At 43.7% G+C, this 14,672-nt stretch overlaps 1 protein-coding gene across 10 annotated transcripts in view; it reads right to left on the reverse strand.

The window, feature by feature from the left end:
- RIMBP2 (RIMS binding protein 2) overlaps positions 1–14,672 on the reverse strand; it is a 325,580-nt gene that overhangs the window by 231,994 nt on the left and 78,914 nt on the right. For 8 of the 10 annotated variants that reach the window (XM_055096371.2, XM_055096374.1, XM_055096373.2 and 5 more), the window contains one exon: positions 3,595–3,729. The gene's annotated coding sequence lies outside the window, so the exon portion shown is untranslated. Of the gene's footprint in view, positions 1–3,594; positions 3,730–9,386; positions 9,599–9,935; positions 10,049–14,672 lie in introns of those variants that run through there. The other 2 variants (XM_055096372.2, XM_055096370.2) reach the window with 2 other exon arrangements.

Consider the following 14,672-nt stretch of genomic DNA (forward strand, 5'->3'; position numbering starts at 1 on the left):
TCACATATGTTTGGAAGGTCCAAACTGATGACAGTGGTTAGCTTGGTAGAAGAGTCAAGATACATGAGATTTTACAAATTAAATATATAAATTTAGTATGTAAGTAATGAAAATTAAAAGTTGCAGAACAGATTATGTGTGTACTTGGACATGCACACATGGAGTTGTGTGTCCACATCCACTTTTGTCTATACACCTGCCTCTATTTTACACCAAGACGTGTGTGTGTAAATTTGTGTGTGTAGATTTGTGTATGCATGGGGAAAGGTCTGAGAATTCTGAAAAGAAACACCAAACTCTTCATAATGATCGCCAATGGGAATTAGGAACGGGAAATATTTATCAGGTGATTTTAATGTTTTACTTTATACATCTCTGTGAGATGTGACTTTTTCAGTGAGCATCTGCTGCCCTTCAAATCTGACAAGGTAAAATAATTTTGTTTTTTCTTTTACTGTACTGATTTAATTCACTTTAACTAGGATTATATTTGGGTTTCTTTGAGACGGAGTCTTGCGCTGTTGCCCAGAATGGAGTGTCATGGCACTATCTCAGCTTACTGCAACCTCTGCTTCCCGGGCTCAAGCAATTCTCCTGCCTCAGCCTCCCAAGTAGTTGGGATTACAGGCACACGACCCCACGCCCAGCTAATTTTTGTATTTTTAGTAGAGCCAGGGTTTCACCATGTTGGCCAGGCTAGTCTCAAACTCCTGACTTTGTGATCCGCCCACGTCGGCCTCCCAAAGTGCTGAGATTACAGGCATGAGCCACCACGCCAGCCGATGTATCTGGGTGTCTTAAATTGATACATAATAAATGGACATATTATTGGGGTACACGTGATATTTTGATACACCCATATAATGTGTGAAAGTCAAATCAGGGTAATTAGGATATTTATTACATTAATCTTTTTATGCTAGGCACTTTCAAGTTATTCTCTTGCAGCAATTTTGAAATGAGCATAACTTTAAAGCTGCTCACACATACTCACAACCCCTGTGAAAGTTGTTGATAACTTTTCCAACTCAGATCTGTGAATAAGCATCTTAATATGTTTTATTGACATAGAGGGGCGCCGAGACCTGTCTGGATGGAGGGAAACGACAGAGCCGTTGAGAATGGTCATTGTGGATTTAGACAGGAAATGCTGCCTTTGGAGAGATTAAAATTTAGCAGCCACTGAGGTGTGCTTCAGGCAGCTCTAACTTCCTCCAGACTGGAGCTACTCTCAGAGAGCCTCCTCTTCCAAGTCAAATGTGCAGCCCATCTCAGACTCACGAACTAGGCCCACTCTTTCAAACAGTCATGAGGACCTATTTTCTAATTGCTCTCCCTTCATGGTGAAATAATTCAAACATTCCATTCCCTTCTAGAGTGAGAACAAGAGCTAAATTTAAATGCAATAGCTTAATGATGCATCTGCAATTCCAAGCAGCCAACAATCTATCAAAAAAAGACCAGCTCATTCCAAATATAGGAAAGACTCATACACACATACATCACTTCACTCTAGCTTCCAACCCCAGAATGACCAAAATTTAAAAATATCAAAAAAGTAATAAGCCCTCAAAATAATCTGCTTGTGATCCCTAGGAGGACAGATTGGCTTCTGTATCCCATAGGCCAAGTATAATAAATGCACTGGAAAAAGATTACAACTAATAACCCACACCACTCAGTTGAAACACACTCTTTGAAAGTGTTCTTAATGACACAATTTGTCTTTTTAGGGCATACAGATAAACATATTGTCATAAATTATATTCATTGAAGAAACTGATACCATTATATTAATAATGAAAATGAAAGCATTTTGAAATATTTTTCAGGAATCTTACCCACCTCCAAGGATGCTGCCTTTACTCATTAAGTGATGATTAGTGGCTCTATTGTAATGAGAAACAAATGATTACCAAGTGTATATCCTACATTGGAAACAGTTAAGTTTCACATCAGACCTTTTCTGCCTTCTTCTATGGAAAATGAATGCATAAAATAGGAATCAGAGGATTGGGTGTGGATTTAGGTCTACTGAACACATACTGGCTGGATCCATTACCACCATTATCACCACGACTACCGCCAGCATCACCATCAGCTCCTCCATCACCATGACTACCGCCGGCATCACCATCATCTTCTCCATCACCACGGCTACCGCTGGCATCACTACCATCTTCTCCATCACGACAACTGCCAGCATCACCATTACCACCATTATCACCACGACTACCGCCAGCATCACCATCATCTTCTCCATCACCATGACTACCACCAAAATCATCACCATCTCCTCCATCACAACTACCACCAGCATCACCATCTCCTCGATCAAGTCTACTGCCAGCATCACCACCGTCTCCTCCATCACTACAACTACCTCCAGCATCATCAACATCTCCTCCATCACCAGGACTACGGCTAGTATCATCACCATCTCCTCCACCACCACCACGCTTACTGGAATCTGAGACTCAGACTCATTTGCCAAGCCCAAGCAGGGGCACCAAAGGTCCAGCTGATTCATCTTCTGCTGCGCGATCAAATGCAGGTGGAACAGTCAGTGCCACCAGTGCCTAGCCAGCCATTTCCAGGTTGAAAACCTTTAGTAACAGAAAGCAGCTGTTATTCTTACTACCCAAGATTGTCTCATGAACACACAGGGTGAAATGAACTATTTCCCTGAGTTCAGATCACACCTCTGCACAGGAAACCTCAAACCAAACATTTCACAAGGAATGAAGAAACCAGCCTAGAGTTCTCTCCTGAACCCTGAATCTGACCATCGAACTGTGGATTTTCCCCTGTATTTAGGTGTCAGTTGGGTAACTCAAACTCAAAACTGGGCTTCGGTGCAAACCTGAATGTGAATCTCCCCACACTTCTACTGCTCTCTCAGTCTTTCTCATCCTAGGAAATGGTCCTCCCCTTCCACCATGCAGCCCATGCCAAAAATATGAAGGCCATTCTTGTCACCCCCTTGCACTCCCTCTCAGCCCAGTCTATCACAATGGCTAGCAGGTCCTGCTGCCCCAATATATCCAGGACCTCTCCAATGACCCTCACGTCCACTACCATCCTAGTGCAGGACACCCTTGCAAGTCATGTGGACTACATGGTCGCCGCCTAATCCTCTTTGCTCCCATGCTTACCTCCACCTCCATTCAGAACTGGAAGTGATCTTATTAAAATAAAAATTGGATCATGTCACTCTCCACCTAAAATCAATCACTACTCTCTGGACATTGTTCTTAAGATTTAGAATCAATACCCTAGCACAGCCAGCCCTGAGGTCCTGAATGAACTGCCCTGTCCATCTGTCCCCATCTGTGCTCCAGACACCCAGATTTTCAGGCATCAAGTTCTTTCTTGCCTCAGGGCCTTTGCACGGCTGTTCCCCATGATGTTCCTCTCTCTGTGAGGGTAAGGACCACATCTGCTCTGTTTACTACTTAGTCCTCTTAATTAGGGGACATACAGTTGGCACTCGATAAATATGCCTCAAATAAATCAACAAACCATGAAAGAACAGATACAGCCCCTAACTGATACAGAGGAATACTGCTTCTGAGAAAAGAAAGGACGACTTACCACAAAGTTTCTCTGCTGAGTTCCTGGTCTCAGGAGAGGAAGTGGGAAATTTCCCCAGCGGTCTCCCAAAGCTTGGGTCTGATCGAATGTGGCCTCAGCACCTGCAGGCTTCAGGTGTGGCGGGTCATTTCCAAGCTGCGGGAAGAAGCAGACACAATCTTCTGTCACCAAAGAATGACTTGCAATTTTGCTTGTCTGCCTCCTTCACCTTCCTTGATGCTTAAGATCCAGGGAGAAGCAGGAATTCTGCTACCATTTCCCAGTTCAGAACACTGAGGGCTGAGTGAGGGACAGATTTGAAACTGAATTCACGGTCCTCCCAGCCTGAGATTTTTCTTTCCCTTCAACCAAATTTCCTGGTACGGAACAGTGCAACAATACAACACAGCCATTGACATGAAGCTTTCGTGACTCCTTGAGTAGACCATCAAGTTCCTGCATTTGCCAAGAGAAATGCTCTTAGGGCTAATTATCCAGGATAGACAGATGATAGCAAGGGACAGAATTGAGGGCACAAGTCAATAACTGGGCATGCACTGCACATATCCTTAATTATCAAGATGTGACTGATGCCCAGCCGATGACAGAAAGAGTTATTATAGGTGAAATTAATTAATAAAAATAAATATAAAAACCAACAAGCATGCTACGCATAGTAAACTCTTAAAGAATTCCCACCTTGGCCATCAAATATTCAAAAACAAAAATTCCTGTATATCAGTAGACCTTCATGTTGACATGCACAATCAAAATATCAGAAATCTCTTTACTTCTGTTTTGCTAAAAAGAGTTATTAACCTGCTCAGAACCACAGAATAAGATGATAAATTGAATTAACTTCGGTTTCATCGAAAAGCTTGCTGATATCCTGCATCCATATGAACCAGCAGGAGTGAGAGGAAGGATAAAAAGCAAGTGAGGCTTTATCCTAGAACTTGGAGCTGAAAAACCATCTGTATGGTCAAAATTCAATTTATTTCAATTTAGCAAACATGTTCTGAGCACCTGCAAAGTTCCTGACAGCTGTTAGGCCCAAGCATGAGTAAGATCAAGGCCTTCCAGGACTCTCCGTCTGACAGGGAATACCAGAACAGGCATGCATAATGTTAGTTCAAGCTAGAATCTAATAAAATTTAGAATTTTGTGCAAGCAATCTGTGAGGGAAACACATCTAGGCAGGAGACTGAAGTTTATTTTCTAGAGATATTTAATGAGGGAGCTCAGGACTCACATGCAGCAGGTAGAGGTCATAACAGCCAAGTGCTATTATATTGAAAACAGAAATTAGACAGTCCACCTGCGGATACCCCTCCCCAGATCCAATGCATTAAGCAGGTAGGTGGATGCTACCCCTCACCACTCTCAAACTAGGCAAGAGACTGGAAATATTTTGGTAGAAAACTACAATCCAAGAGCAAAGACCATGTTTGACATGAGGAAATTCTACAACAAAATGTGTTCAGCTCCCTCACAGCTACCCTGGAGTGAGCTCACCACTGACTTCCCCCAACCTGTCTAGACTATGCTCCAAAAGCAGTCTTGGAGTACCAAGGAGTACAACCAAGGAGTACAGCTTCATTTAAAAACCTCTAATATGGAAGAGTAAAAGAACATAACGATAAAACCCAGAAGAGAGAGAGATCATCCAGCCAACCAACCAAGCTTAAAAAAAAAAAAAAAAAAAAAAAAGCAACAAGTCTAACAGACTTGTTTCTTCAGAAAGCACATAAAAGTCAAGAACAAGATGCTAAAAAGACCAATGAAGGACAAAAAGAACTCTTGTGAATGAAAAAGATAGTTGCTGAAATAAAAATTTTAATGGCAGATTTGGATGATAAAAGATATGCCCCAAAGTGCTAGAAAATATTAAAGATAAAAAGAGACTATCAATCCAGGAGGTCTAACTTTTACCAATAGGGTTTCTAGAAAGAGAAAATAATAACAATCAGCTGACTGATGCCCAGCCAACTACAGAAAGAGTTATTGTCAAGTTAATTAATAAAAATTAACATAAAAATTAATTATAAAAAATATAAAAAGCATGCTACACATAAACTCTTGGGGAATTCTCATCTGGGCCACCAAATATTTAAAAACAAAAATTCCTATACATATATGTATCAGTAGACCTTCATGTTGACACAAACAACCAAAATATCAGAAATTCCTTTACTTCTATTTTGTTAGAGTTTTTAAACTGCCCAGAATCACGATAAATTGAAAATCGTCAGAAAAACATAAGAACATGTTCTAGATTAAAGGATCTCTGAGTGCTCTGCAACACAGATGAGAACAGACCTAAGCAAAGAGTACCATGAGATTCGAGAAGGTGAATGATAAAGAGAAGGCCCTAAATACTTCCCATAACCGTTAGAAAGAAGAGGTGGAATTTTAAAGAGGAAAAAAATGGGTTAGGGCATTAGACTTCTCAGCAGCAATCTTGGAAGCCAACAGAATGTCTTTAAAATTCTGATTGACTATTATTTCCAACTTAAGGTTCTATACCCAAAACAAGCTGTCAGTCAAGTGTGAGGATAGAGAAGAGAGATTACCATACATGCAAAGACTCATAAAATGTACCTCCGCAGGCTGTTCTTTCTTAGGAAATGACTGGAAGCTGTGCTGCAGCAAAACAAGTGGGAAAAAAAAAAGATAAAAGGGAAAGCCACAGGATCCAGGAAACAACAAATCCTACCCTAAACAGGGATAGAGAAGAATTCCAAGGTGACAGCTGAGCCTTAGCTCTCAAGAGCAATGGGTTTGAAACAAGATTACAAAGGGCTTTAGAAATAAAGAATCTAGAGAAAAGAGAGACTCAAAAAAAAAAAAAAAAAAAAGAGGCATGATAATAGGGTATTAACTGAGATAATGCAGGTGAAATGCAGAATGTAGTGTCTAGAATGTAATGAGTGTTCAGTTAATGATGGCTGTTGTTACTATTTAATTGTCATTGTCATCATCATCATTGCATAACATGAACCAGTTCTGGGGGTCAAAAAAAAAAAAAAAAAAAGTCCCTGCAATTCTTTCTTCAATATTCAGCAAAATTATCTTTCAAAAATAAAGAAATCTTTAGATACTTCAAAAAAAAAACAAAAAAAAAAAAAGAAAAAAAAAGAAAAGCTTTTGATATCAGAAAGAACGGGAGAAGAGTTTTTAATATGTGGATTGCAAATGGCACAATTGAAAATCAGGCTATTAATAACTCCAGGAAAACTAAAAAGCCATACAATGAAAGGGATGTAACCACAGTCACTAATTGTTGCTACCATTAACAATATACACACAATAACAATGTAACGACTAAGTATTCACTTAAATAAAGTAGCAATTTAACTATGTGTATAGACTGGGGGAGGGAAACTAAGATAACTAAATCTTCCTTTACCACAGAGCTTCTTAAACTCAGCAGTGTGACATTTGGGGCCAGGTAATTCTTCCTTGTGCAGGCTGTCCTGTGCACTATGGGGTGTTTAGCAGCATCCCTGCCAGTAGCAACCAGAGGCCAGTAGCACACATGTTTCCCTGAATCATGACAAACAAAAGTGTCTCCCAACGCCAACCCTGAAAGGCAAAACTGCCCACTCAAAGTCCTTTGAGAACCACTTATCTACCACCCCAGAAAGTGCTGCTAATATTTTTTACTTTGGAAAACTGGTAAGTCAAAAAAAAAAAAAAAAAAGTTACAATATTGGCAAATTTTACTATTACTTAAGAGCTTCAAGAAGAAACCACTAGAAGTATTGAAAGTGGGCTCAAGGGACTGGGTATGGAAAGAAGAGACAGCACGAGATTTTTTCCATATACCTTTATACACTTAATTTTTCAAATTACATGCATGCACTTTCAAGTTAAAAACTACTGTTGCAGCACAAAAGAAAGCATGCTTGTGTCTAGCTTGGGAACTCACTGAAGTCTTCCTCCACAAATCTTTCTCAAAGGAAACCTTATACTATCACATTAACTTACTTGATATGCCCATGTCTTTTCTTTAAACTACATGAAACAAATAGTTATCACATAAAAACATTTTTAAAAATCTATACATCTCCTAAAATCAACTGATGTAACACCACTGGTCCACCTACTTCATCGTGGGACGATTTCAGCAAACAATAAAAGAGACGTTTCTAACCAGATCAGATGGGCTGGATGCAAACAAATCAAGGCAGACACCTCCAGTGAGATCCTTGCAGGCAGAGGCACATCGTCGTCATTGCTGACTACCTCCTGTTAATGCAAACCCCCAAGTCCTTACCTCCACCAACACACATCCTATTCTGCTCCTCTAAGGAATCATGTTCTCTCAGAGAAATCATTAAGAATAACATGAAAAAACGAGATTACAGGAAGTCACGATAATCTGCAAGTGATGTACATTTTTTTTCCTAGTTCTATTAAAGAAGAAAAAATTTGGGGGTGGGGAAATGATTCCTGGCTTCTCAATGCATTTAGTGCAGGTCGGTGCCCTCCGTATAGAACAAGTAAACCTACCGCTTTCTCCCCTCATCTTCCTGGGCTCCCGGAATGTGCTTTTTCAACCACCCTGTTCTCTTTGCTCTGGGGCCCCTCCTGTCCTCGGCTCGGCCTACTCCATCGTTAAAGAGGCTAAGGGGCTTTAATATCTCACCAGGCTGACTGGAGAGCTTGCTAATGATTATAGGGCATAAAAAACTACTCTGTATGGTTACATGTGAAGTATGTTAATTATTAATTCAAAAGTGGTCCAGCAAGATAAAGGATTTGTGGGGCTGTGCATAACCAACCCTAATGAGCCCATGTAAAATTGAGTACAGAGCTTGAAGACCACTTTACACAAAGTTTTAATTAACAGAACCATTTAGGCAGAGAGGAAAACAAAAACAATGATTCATTGATGTGCGTTTTACTGCTGCCATGGAACACCAGGACACATAAAACACCGGCCACCTGCTCTGCCCCGTAAACATCTTCCTCACGGAGCATAGGATCATGCCTTCTGCCAGGAGGGAGGAGCCAGTTCTTGCTATTTAATGTTAGGCATAGACGCAGTTCATTTCATCTGTTTACTGCAAGGTCCTCGCTACATAGAATAAAAAAAGAACCCCCCAGGTCTTAAGCCAGAGTCAGCACCCTCACATTTTGCTGTATATTTCAACTAACAGCGGACCTACATGAAATTAAAATGCTACAATTATATCTATTGTCTGAGTATATTCATTATCTAAAGGGTGTTCAACTTTGTCTCATCATTTGAGCTCAAAGCATTGAAAATGTTGCACAAAAATTGAATACAGAGTAGGAATTTCCACTTGAGATTTCACAACTTTGAATGGATGCTGTTTCTAATGCCAGTTCTGTGATGCTTAAACTAGCAAAACCAAACTGTTTCCACCAGAACGGTGAGTTCCTGAGGGAGGAAAGTTGGAGGGACAAATACGGGAACACCCAGCCCTTGCCTTTCCTCCTGAGCCACATCCTATCCCGAGTGTCCTGCCCACAGCCTACCGACACTGACCCTCGAGACCCAAGGTCTTTTCTAGCCTGATACAAGGCCTGAGGACAGATTTGGAACAGCATACCCACAGGGTAGTAACAGCGATTTGAGCCGCAATTAAGACCCAAAGGTTTCGAAACCAGGAGTTATCACAACCCCCCTGAGGCTGGAAATGCCTCTTCCCACCTCTCAGCCCAGAAGACAACCCTTGCTCTACAGCCCACAGCCTAGAAAGAGATCGATTTCCCATCTGTGTCTAAGCTGTATCTCATTAACCCACGGGGCTCTTTCCCCAGCCCCAGAAGCAGGTACTTACAAGGCACCGGAGATCAGTGGTCTAGTGGACCAGACAGACTGGTCCAGGCCTCCCCGCCGGCCCCCCTTCCAGTCCCCGTGGACGCCAGCCTCTCTGAGCCTCGGATGTTTGTGCTCGGCACCAGGCTGGAAGGCTATTTACTTATTCATGGGCTGCCCAAGCCGGCCAGGAACTGCTTTGTGTCAGCTGAATAGCATGGTAATTCAATCTGCGAATGGGAGCCGTTGGCACACAGCACGCCTGTCATAATGAGTCACAGGAGAGACAAGCACCCAGCGTTCAGAGCCACTGGGAACCTGTCCTTCGACAACGAGCTGTGTCACAAGACACCACCTTCCTTTCCTCAGTCGCTCTCTTCCCCCCGAATCTCCCCACCCCAGATCAACTCTCCTGGAGATGCATGACACAGAATTACATATCCTTGGGAGCGGAGACGGGTAAGGCCACCTGTTCTCTTGAGCTGTATACATGGAAAGAGAGGAGACAGAAGGGTTGGGAAGGTATCTGAAGCAAGAAACGCGGAGTGAGGAAGCGGGAGGAAAAGCTCACCTGCACCAGGAGTCCTCAGGTTTAATGTTTTCTATGCCTTATCTCATATACTCCTCATCAAAGCCCTTGGAGCAAATGAACAATTAGCCTCAGGCAGGTTAACAATCACACCCGAAGTCTCTGACTGGGGGTCTTTGAGCCCTGGTCCATCTCACGTCACAAGCCACATGCTGCCTTTGGTCCAGCACGTCACAAGCCACATGCTGCCTTTGGTCCAGCACGTCACATCATCCAATGCAAAGAAACCTGCCTCTCTTTAAAGATGACTTTTTTTTTTTCCAGACAAGGTCTCATTCTGCCACCTAGGCTGAAGTGCAGTGGCGTGATCTCAGCTCACTGCAGCCTCGACCTCCCAGCTTCAAGCTATCCTTCCACCTCAGCCTCCCAAGTAGCTGAGGCTACCGGTGCTTACCACCATGCCTGGCTAATTAAAAATATATATATACATTTTTGTAGAGACGGGATCTCACTATGTCACCCAGGCTCATCTCAAACACCTGAGCTCAAGTAATCCACCTGCTGCAGCTTCCCAAAGTGCTGGGATTACAGGCCTGAGCCACCACACCCGGCTGACTCTACCTGTAAACAAATCATTTTCTGTTTCCAATAACAACAGAGTCTCCAGCACATTAATTAAAGTCACAGAATCCAGAGCACACAAAAAAAAGGGAGCTGAGATTCAGAGATGAGAAGACCCTAGCCAGGTGACACAGCCCAGCTCCCCCTGCCCCAGGGGACCAGGCAGGATGGAGCCCATCCCCTCCCGTTCTCCTTCCGGGGTTTCTTGAGAGTTAAGGACATGCCTTTCATCAGATTGCTTTGTTCCAGCCTCAGGAAGCTCAGCAGTTCATTTTCTCCACATCCACTGCATGGGCTGCTGGTTACTGCTGTAGAAAAACCACAAGCCAGGCGGGCCAGCGCCTGGACCTACCTCTGTCCCCATTAGACTGTCACTCCAGGAGGGGAGGGACCCTGCTTATCGTATTCTAAGCACCCAGGAGAGCATCCGGCCAAAGGAGCTACTGAAACACTTGTTGAGATGCCAAATGAATGAAGTCTTCAACCTCTCTGTTGCCTTCCCATATGTAGCAGTGAGGATAGGCTGGACTCTGCTGTGGTTACAAATAATTCTGATTACAGTGGCTTAAGATCACCTGGGTGCATTGGTGGCACCTGCCCTGTGTCTGCAGCTCTGCTCCAAATCATCCCCACCTGGGACCCAAGCTGACAGAATGGCCACCACCCAGGTCACTGCACATCAGCAGGAAGGAGAAGCTCGAGGGGATACTGCTGGCATTGAGAGCTGCACCCCAAGACACTGGCAATTTCTGTGCTCTGGACACCAATTCGTGACTCACAAGTTATTTATCCAATGCTATCTCATTGTGGCACCTGCTACTGTTTCCATGCATCATGCACAGGCCCAGATGGAAAGATGGGGCCCAGGGGTGCAGTCCCACCTAACATCTGAAAGGGACCTGATGAATGCCCACACGTCTCATCGTCCTCCCAACCCTTCCCCACTCTACATTCCAGCTTCTGACTTCACTCCCCTGCATTCTCCTACCGGGGCCCCCTATATCCACTCCACCACCCCCTACTGTCTTCTCCACACAGCCAACTTGCAAAACGGAAATCTATGTCCCTCCCCTGCTAAAGCCCCTCTGCCTTCCAGCCTCTGAGTGAAGGTTACCATGCCACTCGTGACCTGGTTCCACTAAGCCCTCAAGGTTCATCTCTTGCCACCACCCTCCATTTCCACGCTTTATGATGAACTACTCCTTCCAAGATCTCAAACGGAGTCTTTGGCCTCTCTCGGCCAGACCTCACACTTGCTATCCCCCAGTGAGGCTGGTCTATACTCCTTGTCCCGACATGGCTGGCTCTATTGTCTTTCAGGCAGATGTCACTTCGCCCAGGAAGCCCTCCCTCTAAGACCTTTCATCTGTGTTCTCATGTCATCTTCCCTCCCTACTGGCACTCTTGAGCACCACACAGATTCCTAATTTCCTAACTACCTATTGGTGGTCCTCACAAAACTAGAACCAAGTGGAGATTGGCGGTTGTATGTATCTTATTTACCAGCTGGTTCTGTGCAGGTGCGAGGACCCAGCTTTGTTTTTTTACCAGCTGAATCACCTTGAACACTCATTGGACCTCACTGAACCTCAATTGACTCAGCTGTGAAGTAGGTATAATAGTATCCCCTAATCCAAGGGCTTCTTAAATGGACTAGATGAGGTAATAACCACATAGCTCTTAGCCCAGTGTTGGGTATGTGCCAGATACTCACGCACTATTGAAGAAATGAACGGATGGGGAAATGAGTGAACACTAAACCATCAGCCAGCCCCATGACATGAGCCCAGCAAGGTAGGAATGTCAGCCTGGCGTTACAGAGAGTTTGGGTGTGGAGTCAGCACTGCAGAGAACAGCGCTGAGCTATGAGGAGAAACCAAGTCCTGACAGCATTACTGCAGCCCCTGGATCAAGCTGTAACTGAAGCTGGATACCTACAGCTGGGTTTTTCAGTTGTGTTTCAACACATTCCCTTTTAGGACTAAGTCAATATAATTAGGTTTTCTGCCACTTTTAGTAAAAACCAAACCCAAACCAATACACACCTAGTAATGCCTTGGGGATGGTGTCTTGTCACCTTGTTCTGGGTACAGAAGAGCAGAGAATCATGAAGGTGTGTACGCTATGCCTATTCAGTACCATCTCTTTGGCTCCAGGTTGCATTTGAATGTTAAAATGGTAGTGTTCATAGCAGTATATATAGAAAATTCCACACTCCACAGCCATCGAATCTTTGCACTGAGATGTTCTGCGGAGCTGCATCCTGTTTTCCTGCCTCTGCTGCCTCATCCTGTCCTCAGATCACCTCTCAGCAGAGGCTAAAGCCCCACCGCATCTCCCCATCCCATCACCATCACCAGTTGCCCCAGTGGAATGGGAGGCCCCTGGGAGCAGAGCCCTTGTTGGTCTCACAGCCCATGGGGCCCCTCCCAGCCTAGAGCAGTGCCTGGAACGCAGGAAACACTGGATTGACACACGTCGAGTGAATGAATGAATGGATGCGTGCCTGAGACAGCACATCGGACTGGAGGATCCACAATGCTTTAGTGTAATTAGTCATGCAATTAGTGAGTTCAAGAAGCAGCCCCCATTAAAATGAAAGCAATGTAAACCAACCCTGGGAACACATAATAAGAGTAATGTGATTAGAACCAAAGCTTCAGGCCACAGTTAAGGAATCCTAAAATTAATGAAGATAAAGAATTGATCAATGTATCCCTGCACTGTCTGCCGGGAGCAAAGCGATTTGTGGGACTTGGTTAGAACCAACCCTGATGCCTAATAGAATGAGGTAGAGCTGCAATGTCCTGGTGTAAATGTCCTTCTGGTAACAATGTCCTCTTTCCTATTTGTTGTTTATCCAGAAACCTTCAGGCCTGGCTTGGGGTACCTTCCCGTACAGCTCATGGGAAAGGAGAGGAGGGATGAGCAGATTCCCTGGGTCCTGCTGGCTTTACTGACTTTGGTTATTAAGAAGATAATATTCTGGTTGGTAAATAAGTTATTTGGGGACTTTGGCATTGACTCTGTAGACAGTTGAGAAAATCAGCCTTCTTGGAATGCAAACTTAATGACCATAGGTTCTAATGTCCTCTGAACCCAGCCCCAGCTGCTTTGGTATAGTGACTTCACCAACATCTAGCTGCTAGAATGAGATAGTATTGGATGAATAACTTGTGAGTCACGAAATTGGTGTCCAGAGCACAGAAATCACCAATGTCTTGCCTTCTTGATTTCTCCAGGGTCTCCCCAGATGGACACACATTAAAGCCACCCTGTTTGGGAATAGACACCGACTAAGTTCAGCTTAGAATTACTCCCATAAGCAACCAAGATGTCTTTCATAGGCGAATGAATGATATATCCAGATACTGGAATAACTCAACACTTTTAAAAAATAAATTATCAAGCCACAGAGAGATATAGAGGAGCCTTCATTGCACATCACTAAGTGAAAGAAGCCAGTCTGAAAAGGATATAAACTATATGATTCCAACTCTATCGGGGTCCCGAAGCCCCGAGCTGCGGGCTAGTAAATGTAGCCTGTTAGGAACGAGGCCGCACAGCAGGAGGTGAGTGGTGGGTGAACAAGTGACTGCCTGAGCTCCGCCTCTTGTCAGATCATCAGGCATTAGATTCTCATAGGAACTGTGAACTATGCATGCGAGGGATCTGGGCTGCATGTTCCTTATGAGTATCTAATGCCTGATGATCTGAGGTTTCATCCTGAAACCTTTCCCCCTCCCCATCCGTTGTCTTCTATGAAACTGATCCCTGGTGCCAAAAAGGTTGGAGACCACTGAATAGTGGAATAGTACATTGCAGAAAAGGCAAAACTATGGAGATAGTTAAAAAAAAAAATCAGTGGTTGCCAGGGGTGAGCGGCAGGAAGGGAAAAACAGGTAGAACAGGAGGGATTTTTAGGGCAGTGGAACTACAGGGTCTGATGCTATGACAGAGACACATTTGTCAAAAGCCATAGAATGCACAAGACAAGGAGTAAACCCTAATGTAAACTATGGACTCTAGTTAATAATACAATATCAATATTGTATCATCAACTGAAACAAATGTACCATACTAATAATAGGGGAAACTGTGGGGTCAGGAAGAGGGGGTGCTTGGGAACTCCCTGTACTCTTTGATCAGTTTTTCTGT

The sequence above is a fragment of the Pan paniscus genome, chromosome 10 (genome assembly GCF_029289425.2).
Source record: "Pan paniscus chromosome 10, NHGRI_mPanPan1-v2.0_pri, whole genome shotgun sequence".
NCBI lineage: Eukaryota > Metazoa > Chordata > Mammalia > Primates > Hominidae > Pan > Pan paniscus.